General features: G+C 44.3%; 1 protein-coding gene across 2 annotated transcripts in view; it reads left to right on the top strand.

Annotated features, from left to right (window-relative positions):
• SV2B (synaptic vesicle glycoprotein 2B) overlaps positions 1-17293 on the top strand; it is a 348297-nt gene that overhangs the window by 156072 nt on the left and 174932 nt on the right. The gene's annotated exons all lie outside the window — the stretch shown is intronic.

Genomic DNA, 17293 nt, shown 5'->3' with positions numbered 1-17293 from the left:
TTGGTTAACCCCATAGGCACAAATCCTTATGCCAAGAGTGTTTGGAGTGATTTGTCTTTCACAGTTCTATATACTGTGAAACTGTATATAAATGTTACTAAGACGAGTGTTTCCGTAGAAGTATTTTGTACGGTGTCATTAATTCTGGCAGTGATAATCCTAAATATTACTTTAACCTCTGTGGTTTGTTTAGACAAGAAAACGGCATGTATGTACAGTATATAACGTTTACTATGACAGGGCAGAGTCAATTGACAATTAAAGTTGACCCCAGAAGATAAAAATAAAACTGAAGCTAATATGCTGATAGTCACATATTCTCTTTTATTTAAATTAGGTCAGTAGTATAAAATATTAATAACAGTTTTCCATTTCAGTGCGTGGGATGGTTAAACTAGGCTCTGGGAAAAAGAGAGATTCAGGATTCATTTGTCACTAGCTGGAGACTGGGGGATTGAAAGACAGTAATTAGAAATGTTTCTTATTTAAGTTTTTAATAACAAAAAAATGTTTTTGTTCATTTAACACCTGCCAGAAATAAAGCTCTTGTAATTTGAAGGGATGTTTCATGCTGCATTTTAAAGGCATAGCATTATACAGTCAGTTACCTCCTTCCTGATCATGATGAATGGTCCCTTCATTCTGTACCATGTAACTACATGAATCAATACTCCCAATGCACCAAATACTGTTTTTAATTGCACTGTACACTTTGTATTACTATAACCTTGCACATTCAGGGACACACTCTGGATTGAGACATGGCAGCGTTCAGCTTTGGTTTACCACTAAATATTCATATTGTACATTTATGGATACTGTATAAATACTATATTGCCGAACAATGGAGAGAAAAAAGTGCATAGTAAATGAAAACTAGAGGTCTAGCAAGGAAATTGAAAACAGCCAAAAGGAAATGGCAGAAGATTCAAGCATCATGAATACAGTAATACTGAAATATTAAGTATAATGTAAAAGAAGTAATACTGTAAACCATCCTGGCTGTTACGCTGCTGCTGAGACCTGAGAGCGGCCTACCATACCTGTACCTGCAACCACCAGGCCATTTAGGCCTCAGCATTTATTTTCTATTAGACGACCCAACAAGTTTAATCATCCGTGACCTCAAACTCTTATTGAATAAGAGCAGGGCTTCTTAAGAGAACATATGATCCCAATTCATACCCCAATGCATTACCACGGTGGTATTACCTCACCTCTTCCAGAGCCTAATTGCCTCCAGTCTGCTCTGACTGTTGACCGACATGCTAACCAATACACATAAGAGCACCACATGTACCACATAGAGGAGCTGGGGGAGGCAATCATAAGACCACCCATCGGGATCCCGGCGGTCACAATGCCACGGCCAAAATACCGGCTACACAGGCTGTTTTCCCTCTGTGTGTGTGTCCAAGACAATAAAACATGGCACACACACACACACACACACACACACACACACACACACACACACACACACACACACACACACACAGTACTGTACACACACATAAACAAATATATATGATTTTTAAGAATGGAATGTATTGCGATGGACATGTGCAGAGCTAGGCCCGGCACAGGGTAAGTATGGCTAGGTGGGGGCGAGGAGCACTGCATCATATGCCGGGTGCATGATACTAGTATATCTATCTATCTATCTATCTATCTATCTATCTATCTATCTATCTATCTCCTATATCAGGGCTGGCCAAACCAGTCCTCGAGATCTACCAACAGTTCACATATTCCAGACCACCTAGCTAGTACACAGGTGTAGTCATTACTAATTAAGATGTGCTGCATTCATTCCTAACTGACAATTCTACAGATCTCCAGGAGGCCTGGAAAACATGTACTGTTGGTAGATCTCGAGGACCGGTTTGGCCAGCCCTGTCCTATATAATAGCCCAGATTTGTGACTCTGTGCCTGTGTGTATAATGCTAGGCGTGGCTAGGAGCTCTAATTGGGTTAGCAGCAGGTCTATCACACCCAGTCCACAGCTGATTGGGCCAGAAACGCCCTCCCACACAGGTTACATCCAATCAGAGGCTCTGCCTGTGTGTTCCCAGAGCAGGATTAACAATGGGGCTGATGGAGCTGCAGCTCCAGGTCCATACCCAAAAAAAGGCCCACTGCATCTTCAGCAACATACCCTCCAACAATTTACACATAAAAATCGCTTCAAATTTGAAAAGGGGGCATGGCCACGGGTAAAATAGCATTGCCACGCCCCTTTTCCTATACTTTCAATGGAAGTTTGGAGAGCCAGAAATCGGTACAGACCATAAAAAAAGGTACTGTACCTGCCAAAAAGGCACAGCTGGAGGTTATGCCACTGCATCTGCAGCAAGTCTCTGCGCTGTACATAGGAAAAAAAAACAAATCCTTTTACTGCAGCGTCCTGCTGCCAGTCCACCTGCCCTCTCCGGCATCAACAATCCCCACTCCCTAGCCGCCGCGCAGGTGGAACAAAAGCTGCTGTGGCCATCGGCATAAATGTGTATTAAAGCGGCGTAGCGGAAGCCTTTCATCGCCTTCCCTGCACCGCATACTCTCTGAGCCCCCTCTGCACGTGATGTCACAGAAGTGCCTCCCCGCCACAGCTGCGCCCAGATCCCCAGAGGCCCTGACTCCGCAACACAGCACCTGGGCTGCCGGCCTGGAAGTCCCGAGATGGCTAATGTAACGGATAGAGTGGATGATATCTGGATGCTGAATCAATGTAAAAGGCAGAGGCAGAACTCTGGGAGGCAACGGAGTCATCTGCCGCCGGGCTCCTGCTCTGAAGGGGGGCACCTCTCCTCCCATTCTGTGACACCATTGAATTAAGTTAATTGATAACTGTCACTGTCTTTTCAGTGGCCGACTTCCTCACTGGTCCCTGCACCTTACAAATCACACCCTTTTTATTATACTGTAGATACACATTTTACAGGTATCACATCCAGGATTAGAAACCACAACCTATTACACTGGGAGTAGACACCTTACTGATAAAGCTGTTGCTCCTGTATAGGAAATATGAGAATTTTAACTATATGAAGATACTTCTCTGACAATTACACGTAACTTCATATAGTTAGAATTCTCATGCTCCCTCTACAGGAGCAAATAACTCCATCAGTAAAGTGTCTGCTGTCAGTGTAACAGGTCATGGGTTCTAATCCTGGGTATGACTGCTAAGAAATGTGTGATTTAAAATAAAAGACAATTAAATGTATAAATACAGTATATAATTTTTTTTCAGAACACTCCACACATACACACACACACACACACACACACACACACACACACACACACACACACACACTTATCTTAATATACGAAATAGGGGGGCACCAATATTTATCTTGCCTCCGGGCGACTGTGACGAACTTACGCCACTGGTAAAAGGTGACTGTGCTGTGAAGTACAGTGGGTGTGCAGTGTCACTGACACTGCACATCACCTCTCTCCTTTTACTTTGATTCAGCGAGTCAATGAGTTCTGCCAGCCAGTCACTATTGTTAGTGCCGGTGTCCCAACTCGCCGCATTACAAGGAAGTAGACGCACTAAATAAACTACAGCTCCCAGCAGCCCTTAGTGCCAAAGCATTCCGGCGCTAAGGGCTGCTGGGAGCTGTAGTTTATTGTGTGCATCTTCTTCCCTGTAATGCTGCGCGTTGGGACACCGGCGCTAACAATAGTGACTGTCTTCTTACCTGCTGTGCGAGTCTCCAGGAGAGCCACTGCCAAAGGGAGGACAGCAGCTGAGCTGCTTCCAGGAGGAGAAGCAGGAGAAGAAATTACCCACCCCTCCCCCACTCACAGTACCACCAGGCTCCATTCGCGGCACCCCCACACACCTCCTCCCCCACCCACGGCATCACCAGTCCCGCCCCTCCCCCACCCGCGGCACCCCCGCAGCAGCTCCTCCCCAACCCGTGGTGGCTCCGGACCCCCTCCCCCACCCACGGCACCCACGCACCCACCCCTCTCACACCCGCGGCACCACCGCACACACCCTTCCCCCACCTGCGGCACCACCGGACCCCTTTCCCTATCCGTGTCTCCCCTGCACCCACCACTCCCCCAACCACAGCACCTACTAGGTGATTCATCAGGCCCTGCGTGTTCTGTTCACGACGTTGCAAGAAGCTACGACCCCTTAACCATCGCACGCCCTTTGTCCGTGCAATATTTAACCACCCACACAATTATGATTGGAGGTAATACTCCATATAATAAAAATATTGCACGCCACAAGGTCGTGCAAAGGTTAAGGGGGCGTAGCCCTCTACGACGGTGTAAAGAGCATATATATATATATATATATATATATATATACAGGTTGAGTATCCCTTATCCAAAATGCTTGGGACCAAAGGTATTTTGGATATGGGATTTTTCCGTATTTTGGAATAATTGCATACCATAATGAGATATCATGGTGATGGGACCTAAGTCTAAAGCACAGAATACATTTATGTTACATATACACCTTATACACACAGCCTGAAGGTCATTTTAGCCAATATTTTTTATAACTTTGTGCATTAAACAAAGTGTGTCTACATTCACACAATTCATTTATGTTTCATATACACCTTATACACACAGCCTGAAGGTCATTTAATACAATATTTTTAATAACTTTGTTTAATACACAAAGTTTGTGTACATTGAGCCATCAAAAAACAAAGGTTTCACTATCTCACTCTCTCTCAAAAAAGTCCGTATTTCGGAATATTCCGTATTTCTGAATATTTGGATATGGGATACTCAACCTGTGTGTATATATATTTATATATATATATATATATATATATATATAGTGGCCTACATATAGATTTGAATATAAGCATACTTTAGGCGATAATTAGACAGTGTTATCTGAGAAAATTGTTGCCACTTCTCAGAAGCTTTCTATCAATTTTGATATCTGGACATTGTGTCTCTCCATAATTTCAGTAAAGGATGAGAAACCAACTCACACACCTAACTGATACACCAGAGAAAGGAGTATTTCTTTAATAAACTAATAAATCAGTGGGTTAAAACTAGTACAGTAAAAATGTGAATAAGCATCTTATCTAATCAGTCTATTGCCAACAGGAAGAAAATGTCACAATTGTCCACTGAATTTAAAGCTAAACAGCAGCGATACCTTTTCTGTCTGGACTGTCAACTTGATTAGCTGATCCAGTAAATATAAAATTTGGGAAGCAATCCTATTGTATTTTCACTGCATCAGTGAATCATCTTCTGAGACGTGCCATGACTTTTTACAGATTATAGCATGGATAATATTAACTTTCACTAATATTTATGGTGGTTGAATATCGGGCCTGATTCATACTTGGACGCTAACCTGATGGTTAGCGTACAAGTCAGATGGTGGGGAAACAGCTCTCACGCAGAAAGGGTACTGCGTCCTCACACGCAGTGCTCACTAAACCCTAGCCTTATTGAATGGCTGATGGCATTCAGGGGCATGGAAGGGGTGGCTACTGGCTCTGCTCCACAATGGAGGTGTGTTGTTTGTATTTTGTGGGAGTGCCGATGTCAGTGTCTGCATCTGGCGACACAGATTTACTAACCTCGACTGCAGGTCATAGACGGCCATCCTGAGTAACTCGAAAGTTACTCAGATGACTGATGGCCACGCAGAGTAATCTGATGGTGCAACCCAACCTCTTCGCTCTTCACAATATCTATATCTCTCATTCACCCTCATTATTGTCTCCCATTCACGACTGCAGAACCTTTTTTCGGGCTGTACCCACTCTGTGGAATGCCCGCCCAACTATCCTCTAGTTTCCAAACCTTCAAGAGTTCCCTGAAAACTCACCTCTTCAGGCAAGCTTAGCAAATTCCGGAACCGCTCACATAACCTTCATAAACTTTCCTATTCAATGACAAACATACTGTTCACACAAATCCACACATAAGTTTTCATTTCTTCACTTTCCCATCCATCTGTTCCCAGGTCAACAGTGCTGTGTGCCCATATTATACAGCCCACCAAGAACCTTTGCAATGTGGTTGACCATTATATAGATATACTGCTTAATCCATAGAGGAAGAGCCTGAACCCACATAGAATGTTTTTATGTGAATTCACCTGAATTTTACTTTGCCTGAGTTTTATTTTACCACAATAAGCCTTTATTTAACAGTGTATACAATAAGGCCTATAAAAGGTTGAATTCTAAAGGATCCTGGTTTCAGGTTTGGAGGGGAGATTGATGACAACCCAGTCTAAATACCTATGCTGTCATATAGGCCTATTGCGGGCCTCCTAAGGGTGTGTAGTATAAACAACAACAACAAAAATGTTAATTTGAACCTACTGTTTTTGAGGTACCAAAAAGATGAAAGAGATTGTGGAATTAAAGTCTTTAGCAGAGGAAGACTATTAAATTGGATTCATTTGTATAAATTTCTCCGGCATTGGAACTTTAAGATACACTAAAAGGACATTTGTGGCTCAATATATTAAGTTTTATATCTCTCCTTTGGGACCCCAATTTGGAGCACTGGTTCCATTCGGCTATTTTTATATTCATTAAGCAATAAATAACAGGAGGCGATCATGAGACCGCCTGTCGGGATGTCGTCGCCGGAGTCCCAACAGGCAGTGAAGTCCCGCAGTCGGAATACCGGCACCACAGGCTTTTCCCCTTCTGTGGATGTCCACGACACCCATAGAGGGTGAATAGATCCTGTGGTGAGCACAGTGAGCCACCGTGCACTCAGCGCTCACCCCACTGTCGACATACAGGTGGCCGGGATCCCGCTGTCGGGACCATGACAGCTGGGTTCCTGGCCACCGGTAAAACATATGTATTCCTAACTGACACCTGTACTCAGAGCCCGGCGCAATGTGCTCAGTGAAGCGATGCAATGCAGGGAGGTGCCTGGTACGAGAGGCGATCTCCCTTCTATCGCTAACCTGCTGCTGTCTATGTTGTTGCCCTCCGCCGCTGCACCAGTCAAACTGTTTGATGGGCAGCGGCGCCGGCACCCTGAGCAGGGAGCAGCTGGTCTCGTTTATCCCAGCGCACCCTGCCATAGTCTGCTACTCAAAGCATGATAGAGGGAAATGCGGGGACAGCTCCAGCACACAGGGGATTGGGGTGAAGCGGCGGATGACCGTAGTACTGGGTAACGGTGGAGGGGTAGCAAGTGGAGGGCAGAGGTGCATGCAGGGGAGGGGTAGGTTTCAGAGTACCTAGAAAGTAACCCCCTTGCTGGGCTAATCATCACCACCATGGCCATGGAGTAGATGGCTGAGTTCAGGGGAAGCTGCGGCAGCCCACGGTTTTTCCAGCTCCCTCATATGAGCCGTTGTCCTTTGAGTGACACTGATTCACTGGCTTTGGACAGCAGACAAGGAATATTTGTTCAGCTCAACTCTATAGCTGGGCCATGTACCAGGGGGTGTGAGCCTGGGTTGCCTAATGACTGTACTATTACCACATTGTATTAGGCCTGATATATGGGGAATGTGCAACTATTGTGAGGGGGGGGGGGGGGGTCGGTAGGGGTTTGTCTGGGCTGATTAATGACTATACTATTATTACTAGTATTATTATAATGTACTGGCAGACCTGACAAGTGGGGTGACTGCAGCAATGAAGGTGTGTGTGTGTGTGTGTGTTCCAGAGGTGGGGCTCAGCGCAGTCTAAAATTCAAATAGAGGAGTAACACCAACTGCCACCCCAAACACTGCCAAACATCGTCGCCAGGGACTGGCAGTTGGTGTATCTCCCCTATATGAATTTGGACTGTGCTGCGGCTCCATCTCTGGAGTCGCCACGTTGTGACTAATACTATTATTATTATTATTATCATCACTACAACTAGTAGTAATAATAATAATATTAGAGCAGCTAGTTTCTGGTGGGGATGAGCCTAGGCTGCTTAGTGACTATTACTACAGTGTACTGTGGGAAATAGACCTGACATACAGAAAGTTGAGAGTGCAGCTATTGTCAAGGGGATGAGCCTGGGCTACATAGTCCTATTAGTACATTACAGGGCTGGAATACAATTGCTCAGACCATCTCCACAGCTGGCTGGGTCACATAATTTAAAAAGTTTTTTTTCTCCTATAATCAAATATACGGAAACCCACTTTTTCAAATCCTGTTTGCCCATGGAGTGGGAGGTGGCAAGCTCGAGGAGCTGTCAGTTGGTGGTGAAAGCAAGAGTGAGACTTCAGGTAAGTAAGTGCACTGCAGTGTCTATATTGCATAATGTGTAAGGGGCACTACTACCATGGAAATGATGTGTATAAGCGGCACTACTATTGTGGGCATTATGTGTTAGTGGCACTACTACTGTGGGCATTATGTGTAAGGGGCACTAATACTGACAGCATTATGTGTATAAGCGGCACTACTATTTTGGGCATTTGCATTATGTGTAAGGGGTACTTCTGTGAGCATTGTGTGTAAGGGGCACTACTACTGTGTCCAATATATGTAAAGGGCACAAGTACTGTAGGCATTAAGTGTATAAGGGATACTACTGTGAGGCGTAACATAAATGAGGAGCACTACTCAGTGACATGTGAATAAAGGGCACTACTGTGTTGCGGAAAGTTAATAAGGGACACTAATATATGGTGTAATGTGAATCAGGGGCACTATGTGCAGTGTAATGTGAATAAGATTGCGCTACTGTGTGTGGGGTTATTTGAATTGTGAGTACTATTATGTGGCCCCGCCCCATTGGTGTGCACTGTGCCTTTCTAAATTATTATAGGGAGGGCACAAATTTATAGTTTGCAGGGGGGCGCCAAACACCCTAGCACCGGCCCTGCCTATACTTGTGTATCAAGGCCTACTTCTACATAAATTGCAAGCAGGGCCTACCTCTATGTCTGTCTGTTTTCCAGTTTTGTTTTATCACTGTTGTTTCCAATTGTAAAGTGTAATGGTATTCGCTGAGCTATATACGAAACTTAATACATAATAACTTAATACATAAATAAATAACTTCACTACTAAAGCTGAGCAAATAGTCGATTATCATTTGCTTTCATCCATTACTAGATTTTCATTCCAACCAGCCAGATCTGGCAGATGATCTGACAGATAATGTCATTGGTGGTCATTCTGAGGTGTTCGCTCGTTGCCGATTTTCGCTATGCTGCGATTTGTTGCTAAGCTAAATGCGCATGCGCATGGTACGCAGCGCGCATGCGCTTAGTTATTTAACTAAAAACTTAGCAGTTTTGCTGTTGTTCGTGCGGCGCTTTTCAGTCGCACTGCTGATCGGTGAGTGATAGACAGGAAAGGGGCGTTTCTGGGTGGTAACTGAGCGTTTTCCGGGAGTGTGCTAAAAAATGCAGGCGTGCCAGGCGAAAACGCAGGAGTGTCTGGAGAAACGGGGGAATGGCTGGCCGAACGCAGGGCGTGTTTGTATCGTCAAACCAGGAACTAAACGGACTGAGGTGATCGCAATCTAGGAGTAGGTCTGGAGCTACTCAGAAACTGCTTGAAAATTTTTAGTAGCAGTTCTGCTAATCTTTCGTTCGCAATTCTGCTAAGCTAAGATACACTCCCATAGGGCGGCAGCCTAGCGTGTGCATTGCTGCTAAAAGCAGCTAGCGAGCGAACAACTCGGAATGAGGGCCATTGTGTATGCCCAGCATAGACTTGCAGGGACTCCAGCTTGTGTTTAATCATGCATTCGGTTGATTCATAATTTCATATTGCTGCGAAAAGCAACAATAAGAAATTATAATTATCAGGTCTAGAACCCGATAATTAATGAATATGCCCCACAATCTTCAGCTGCTGCCGTCAGACATTGCACGTCTTTCACTGCCCATAATTATAAAGAGGAAAGGAAAGAGAAGCAGACAAGAAAAACAGAGGGAGATAGAGAGAGAAAAGGACAAAAGATATGCACATACAGCCAAGGGTAATGGGGCAGAGGTATACATGGGGAGACACACATAAAACAAACTTACCTCTATTGTAAGCAAAGAAGGAGGAAAATCTCTCTGAGGCAGCCTGCTCTCTTCTTTTACTCTGAGTTCCTGCTGTCATCTATCAAAAGTCACCTGCTGCACACTGTAAAATTGGGCCTGATTATGAGGTGGATGCAGTGCAGTAGCAACTGCGCCTTTGTATGCAGAGCAAATGCAAATATATGCTAAAGTCACAACCAATGGATTTTTTACAGAGACACCCACTGGCTACGTCTCTGATTCAACTTTTAGCGCAAAAAGTTGCACTATCAATCGTACATCAGCACAAAATTGGACATCTGAACAACCGTATGGATGCACGGAATGTCTGCAGATTATGGGTGCCAGTGCAACTACAACTACGTCTTTGGACGCAATCGCTGGCAGCGACACATGCGGCACACTGCATCTGAGTAGCCGCCGCCCTGTTACCTCCCAGGAACTCCCACTGACATTGACACCCTCTACGTCAAACTTTGAACTTCAACCACTGACGGCATCCAATGGGACGCATGACCAGTTCAACTCAGATGCATGCGCAGTACTGCAAACATTGGTTCACCTCTGAATCAGGCCCATTGTAACAGTGTTATTTTGTTTATTCAAGAAGCCCTTGGTTCCAGGCACTTATATCACTGCTAAATGCAGTCATCATAAGCTCCATCCAGCAAAAGGATGCAGTACAGTACACCAAAAAACATATGCACTCACTGGACAGTGCTGGTCTTGCAACCATTGATGAACTATGGCCGATGGCTAGTGTTTGTGGCATGGCTCCTGCAGCACCGATGATACACTATCGATGGCTTTTTCTCAGTGTTCAAGAATATTGGTGATGCTAGTCTGAGGTCTGTGTAACACCAAGGGGTTGGTGGGTATGTCTAAGTGATTAAGGGCGGGATGTATTAACATACATCGCTGCCCCTCGCCGGTTACCGAAGCGATGTTGATTACATATGTACTAACATACATGCGAGAGGTATCACAGGTGTTGGGAGATTATGTGACATAGCTTTTGTCACAACTGAGGGCTGGTGTTGGTGTGAGGCTGCCTCAGTTGTAGGGGCTGGTGTATAGGTGAATCTAGGTGGCTGAATAAGACTCCTAGACATAGAGGACTTCTACCACCAATGCCCGAAGATGTGACCACAACAACAAAGATAAAAATAAATGTTCGTTTATTAGACACAGTTCTGGTGGTACACCGGCAGTTTGCACAAGATGATATGAAAGATGATTAAAAACAGTACATGGGGGGTAATTCCAAGTTGATCGTAGCAGGAATTTTTTTTTAGCAGTTGGGCAAAACCATGTGCACTGCAGGGGGGGCAGATATAACATTTGCAGAGAGAGTTAGATTTGGTGGGTTATTTTGTTTCTGTGCAGGGTAAATACTGGCTGCTTTATTTTTACACTGCAATTTAGATTGCAGATTGAACTCACCACACCCAAATCTATCTCTCCCTGCACGTTATATCTGCCTCCCCTGCAGTGCACATGGTTTTGCCCAACTGCTAACAAAATTCCTGCTGCGATCAACTTGGATTTACCCACATGGTTTCAAGAACAACAACACCCGCAATGTTTCCTTAGGTGTGGTATCTGCACAAGACTAGCTTGGGAGTTTGAGGAGATGGACAGTCCTTACCAACACCTAGGTGCTGTAGAATAGGTGATAGCTGGAACAAATCAGCAGATGGAATACGGAGGCTGAATGTACTGCAGAAGGATCAGTATCTATAGACTGACGGTTCTGCCGGATGAAACGGAAGGTGAAGAACTGTGGATGAAGTGCAGGTCCGGATGAAACGGATAATGAAACTAAATAATACAAATGATGCTAGAGATCGATGAACTGAGAAACAGATGACTTGGTACTGTAAATATCAGGAACACCGATGACGGTAGATAGATGAACACCACTGAGAGCACAATGCTGGAAGCTGGTGTTAATTCAAATCACTGCCACTCGCAGAGAATACTGATGATACAAGTAAGTCAGGCAGGCACCGCAGGGTGATGATTGTCTCTGTAGAACTGGAGACTTCAGGAGCTGGAATACCTGGAACACAGTTAGAGTCACAGAGAGCAGAGACAGGATACACTTGGTGATGACAACCAAAGCACTGACGATTTCCTGGTCTAAGATTAGTCCCTTTATACCCTCAGCAGTGCAGGGATTGGATCAGCAATCAGGCTGAGCTCAGCAGGACTGTGGATTGATAGAAACATTATCACATGATCAGAACCAACATGGCTGCGCCCATACTGATTCTTGGAGGGAAACCTGGCTTGTAATTCAATATGGGACTTTCACAGTAATGGCGGCAGCAGCCGCAAGAGCCAGAGAATGCCACAACTGCACAGTATCCTCCCAGCGCCAGCGGCAGAAGCTACAGTGGGTGAGAAGCGCCGCACAGAGCCATAGTGCTTTAACATAGTAATCGCGGCAAGAGGCTGCGGCTGACAGGAGACATCAGACAGATCCGTCCTCACACTGGAAGTGCAGCAAAGGCGGCAGAGGCTGCAACTGTCAGGGAATGCCATGCAGAGCCATCCAAATGCTGAGAGTCCGGTAATGGCGGCGGAGGCCGCGATGAGCTAGAGACGCCATCCCATTTAAGAGTTCCCTGTGACAGCACCTGCAGACTAATAAGGAGGAAATATGAAGTAAGGACATTAACAACATGACTGAGACCCGGCCCTGGAACACTGAGCCAGCCTCAGAAGACACCTGAAAGGTAAAAAATAATGTCCAGTAGTCCGAATCGTGACACCTTTCCCTTGAAATTGTTAGGGTCTCCTGCTCTGTGCTGCCACGTCGTCATGGCAACCGGGAGACAAGTGCTAGCGGAGTAACCTGAGCGTAGCTGATACTCCGGTTCGGGTCTTTTGCTGTGCAGTGGTTACAGGCTCTGTGCACGGCAGGGGATCCGGTGCTGGTTTTTGTGCTCACAGTCTGTGAGGTCTGAGTGGGGCGTGGACAGCACCTGCTATATAAACCCTCTTCTCAGGTTAGGCAGATGCTGCTGAATCTTTGTTGGTTAGTCAGTTCCTGAAAGCTAGCTAGTACTGTGTAAACTTTGTATTTGTTTGTTGTTTACTGCAAATAGGCCTTGGGATTTGGTATTACACTCTGCCAATCCAGACCTAGCAGTAAGACTGGAGTCAGTTGTTTAACCTGCTAGGGTTCTTTTGCTACTCTGTGAACCTAGCAAGTTTGCGGCTGTATTCTCAGACTTGCCTGCCAAAATCCTTTCTCACTGTGCAAGGTGTTCAGGTGTCAGTTTAGTGGCAGTAAGCTGAACTAGTGCATTGCAAGTGAGGACTAGGATTGTGGAGACTCTCCTTGTGTCTATTATTCCATCTCTGACCAAGGAGTTTACTGCCACACCCGTTGGTAACCCTTTAGGGTTTTGCTGTTGCCCTTAGCAACAGCATATCGGGTTCTCTACGTATTAAATCACTACATCTCTCTTCTTTCCATCTGAGCATTCCTAATACTAGGGAGACACCCAGTTTCTTAGCCTTTGGGCTTCTCTGTTCACTTTGTGTTTATTTTGTTACCCTATCACCTTCTGTGTATGTAATGTCATATTCCCCAGTCTGTCTGTGAGTTCATTTGTTTTGCATACCTCACCGTTCAGACACCAGTACATTCCTGCTGGCACTGGTGTGCATAACAGTTATGTTCTTCCCCATCACTAGTTTTGTAGTACCTTGCTCAGAAAGTTAGGATAGATTGATACGAAACAGGAGTGAGTCAGCAATTCCAACAGGATGTCTTTTTATTGTGCCACATTGAACTCTGGATTGAGGCTTGAGACTGGTTAATTGCCAAAAATAATAATCACAAGAAGAATAGGGTAAAAAAAGAGGATACAGTGAAGAAAATTTCAAAAGACAATCAATTAAATCACAGATATTGGCATATTACAATCACAAGCTATAATGTGGTGATGAGAAGAGTAATTAAAAACACACTTTTACAATAACAGTTGCTAAATTTCTAGCTTTCCTTAACCAAGTTGTTATAATCTTCACGGGCAAATAACATTGGAGCTCTCTTTAAATCCGGTGGTGCCTCAGTGTTGCAATGGGGGAATGGCACACCTGAATACAAGTAATCCTGGTTTGCCTTCCGCTCCACCGCTCATTACATATGCAGGATTGTTATCATGTGGCACTACAGAGGAGGGAAGGGTGAGCACAGGTCCACAGCACTGATTATCACCGTCTGTCAATGACAGACAGATAAATCAGTGAAAATCGCGGTACTGTGCCCCATATGGGGCCCCTCTGACCCTCGGGGCCCCATATGGGTGTGCCCTTTGTCCCCCCTGTCACTGCACAAGATAGCTGCGGCATCCGTGCCTTTCACTAGGCCTGGTGGTGTCCGGACTCCAGCTGCAACATCTCACTTTTGCTCACTCGGCTCTCTGTTTCTCGGTAGCACCTCGCTGCTTCTGCTCTGCAGTGCAGCTCTCACCACCCAGCGTGACCATGTGATTGGTACCCGTTACTCAGCTCCGCTCCTCACTCACCATGTCCAGCACCTCCAATCACTTCCATCAGACTCCTCCTTCTTCTTCCCACAAGGCTCCTTTGGTCCCAGATTAACTAGTCCAGTCCTCAATCAGTATCTGGATCATGTGATTGGTCTAGGGTCCGTTCTTAACCCCTGCTTTGCCAGCACATCACCTTCACTACTGTAGACACTGTAAGTAAACTTTTACTTTTAGGGGCACACACACCACTTTCCAGGGTGCCACATCTCTACATGCGCAGAACTCAGATTGTAAATAGTCAGATCCAGAGGGTTGTTCTGATCCCTGTAACTCCTTTCCTCTGCACTCACCTATAAAATTATGATTCCATAATTTTACCTGGCATTCACTGATCTCATTGCAGTTGCCAGTACTTTATTTGATAATGAAATGCTGTCTGAGTATGTATGACAAACATCACCTAAGGCAATCTCGACACATGAAAAAGAGTATGCCCAAAAAGGAGCTAGACCAAAATATACACATCAAACGTCTATGAGACATGAGGAGTCAAGGAAAACCAATGACTCTCAACCTTTTTTAGAACAGGAACTTTACCCTATCTGGAAGAACAGGAACAGATTCAGCCCCCTAGACTCAAGGTCCCCAAAAAGAGGAAGGGACTCCACACTAGAGGAAGTAGAGGAGGAAGAAAGGAATCCCGCAAAAAATTTAAAACAAAAGTGAGAAATAAGGGGATCTTTAATCTTTCATCCAGAATATTATCTGAGAGTGAAAAAGCTATATTAGCTAAGGGGTTAAAATTCGCCCCTACTAAAGGCCCTCAGTTCTTTGACCTTTATATTGAGCTAAATAGATTTACACGTGATCTTTGTAGAAAAAGATATTTTCTGAATAAAACCTTAAAGAATCGGGGGATCATGGGAACTCCCATTATTCTAGATTCTAGTGACCAACCATCCTTAGATATTCTACTAGAACTACAATCAGAGGGGAATTGGGGACAGTCAATCCCAATTTACGATACACAAAAAACTAATACAGTTTTTCGGAACAAAAGTGAATTTTACCCTACGTACTATAAAAGTGGTTTCATAGAATCATTCTATGCTACCACTCTTCAGGATTTGAGGAATCTTTGTGGGGATGAGGGAAAAGATGAAAGGAAAAAACACAGGTACAGAAAAGTTCGGTCCAGAGACAATTTACATCCTAATGAAAGACAGGCTCTCAAGAACCTCCAGAAAGACAAGTCGATTATAATCAAGGCAGCGGATAAAGGGGGTGGAACAGTTATTCAGGATGTCTCAGACTAATTGCAAGAAGCCTACCGGCAACTCTCTAATAATACATTTTATTCTAAGCTGTCTGGCGACCCTACCTTGAGATTTGTGGGGGAGCTTAAGGGGATACTTCTTTAGGCTGTTGAGTGTGGCGCAATATCCAGGACTGAGTATCAATATCTGTTTAATGCACATCCGGTCACCCCCACATACTACCACCTTCCCAAAATACACAAATCACTCACTTCACCCCCTGGGCGTCCTATTATTTCGGGAGTGGGCTCACTTACCTCTAACCTATCAGCATTTGTGGATACACACCTTCAACCCTCTGTAAAAAAAACTTAAATCACATATTAGAGATTCCACTCACTTTTTACACCTTATTAAGGATATCAAGTGGCAGGAAAATTTTCTCCTTGTCACTTGTGATGTGGAATCTCTCTACACTAATATTCCCCATGATAATGGTTTGATAACCACTAAACACTATCTAGATCTTGATTCATCCATCTCCAGCAATCTTAACCACTTCATTTTAAAAGCTATTCATTTCATACTTACACGTAATTACTTCACGTTTAACGGTGATTATTATTTACAGACCCACGGTACCGCCATGGGCACCAGATTCGCCCCCAGCTTTGCCAATCTATACATGGGTCACCTCGAAGAGCACATGATTTGGGGGGGCCCTTTTGGGGCGAGTCTGGTGCTCTATGGCAGGTACATAGATGATCTTTTTATTATTTGGGATGGGGATTATCACTCAGTTACTTTGTTCATAGACTATTTAAATACCAACACCTTTGGTCTTTCTTTTACAAGCACTATTCATTCGACTGATATTACTTTCCTGGATATTGCGCTACACATTGATTTACTCTCGGGAAGAATTCTTACCAAAACCTTTAAGAAACAGGTTGACTGTAGTTCCTTCTTAAACTACTCAAGCTGCCATTATCGCCCATGGATCATGAATATACCTAAGAGCCAATACTTGAGGCTCAAAAGAAATTGCTCGAATGAGGCTGATTATCTAATACAGAGTAATGAACTAACACAGTCTTTTTTAGAGCAAGGTTACCCCCAAGATGTCCTGGATAGAGCCCTTATTGAAACACAACAAAGAAATAGGGATGATTTACTAAAAATAAAAACATCAATTATCCCTCCCCCCCAGAATTTAAAGATAACAAACCCATCTTTATCTCCAAATTTAATAGTGCCTCGCATTCGGTAAGGAAAATTCTAAATAAAAATCTTCCCATACTTAAAATGGACAGAATTCTTGCAGATTCTCTAGAAAAGGAAATAAAGATCATTTTTAAGAAAACAAGAAATCTTCAAAACCTCCTGTCCCCTAGTCACTTCGTTAAATCAAATGATTCTTTGGGATCCAGCCACAACTCTTCGAAATTAGAAGCCAGTGCTCTGATATCTACTCCCATTTCTGGACATGGGAAATCCAGAATAGGAAGTCAAAGATGTAATAGACCTAGATGTATGACATGTAAGTTCGTTACTG

Source organism: Pseudophryne corroboree, chromosome 6, assembly GCF_028390025.1.
Source record: "Pseudophryne corroboree isolate aPseCor3 chromosome 6, aPseCor3.hap2, whole genome shotgun sequence".
Lineage (NCBI taxonomy): Eukaryota > Metazoa > Chordata > Amphibia > Anura > Myobatrachidae > Pseudophryne > Pseudophryne corroboree.
This window is presented reverse-complemented; position numbering and strand designations above follow the sequence as displayed.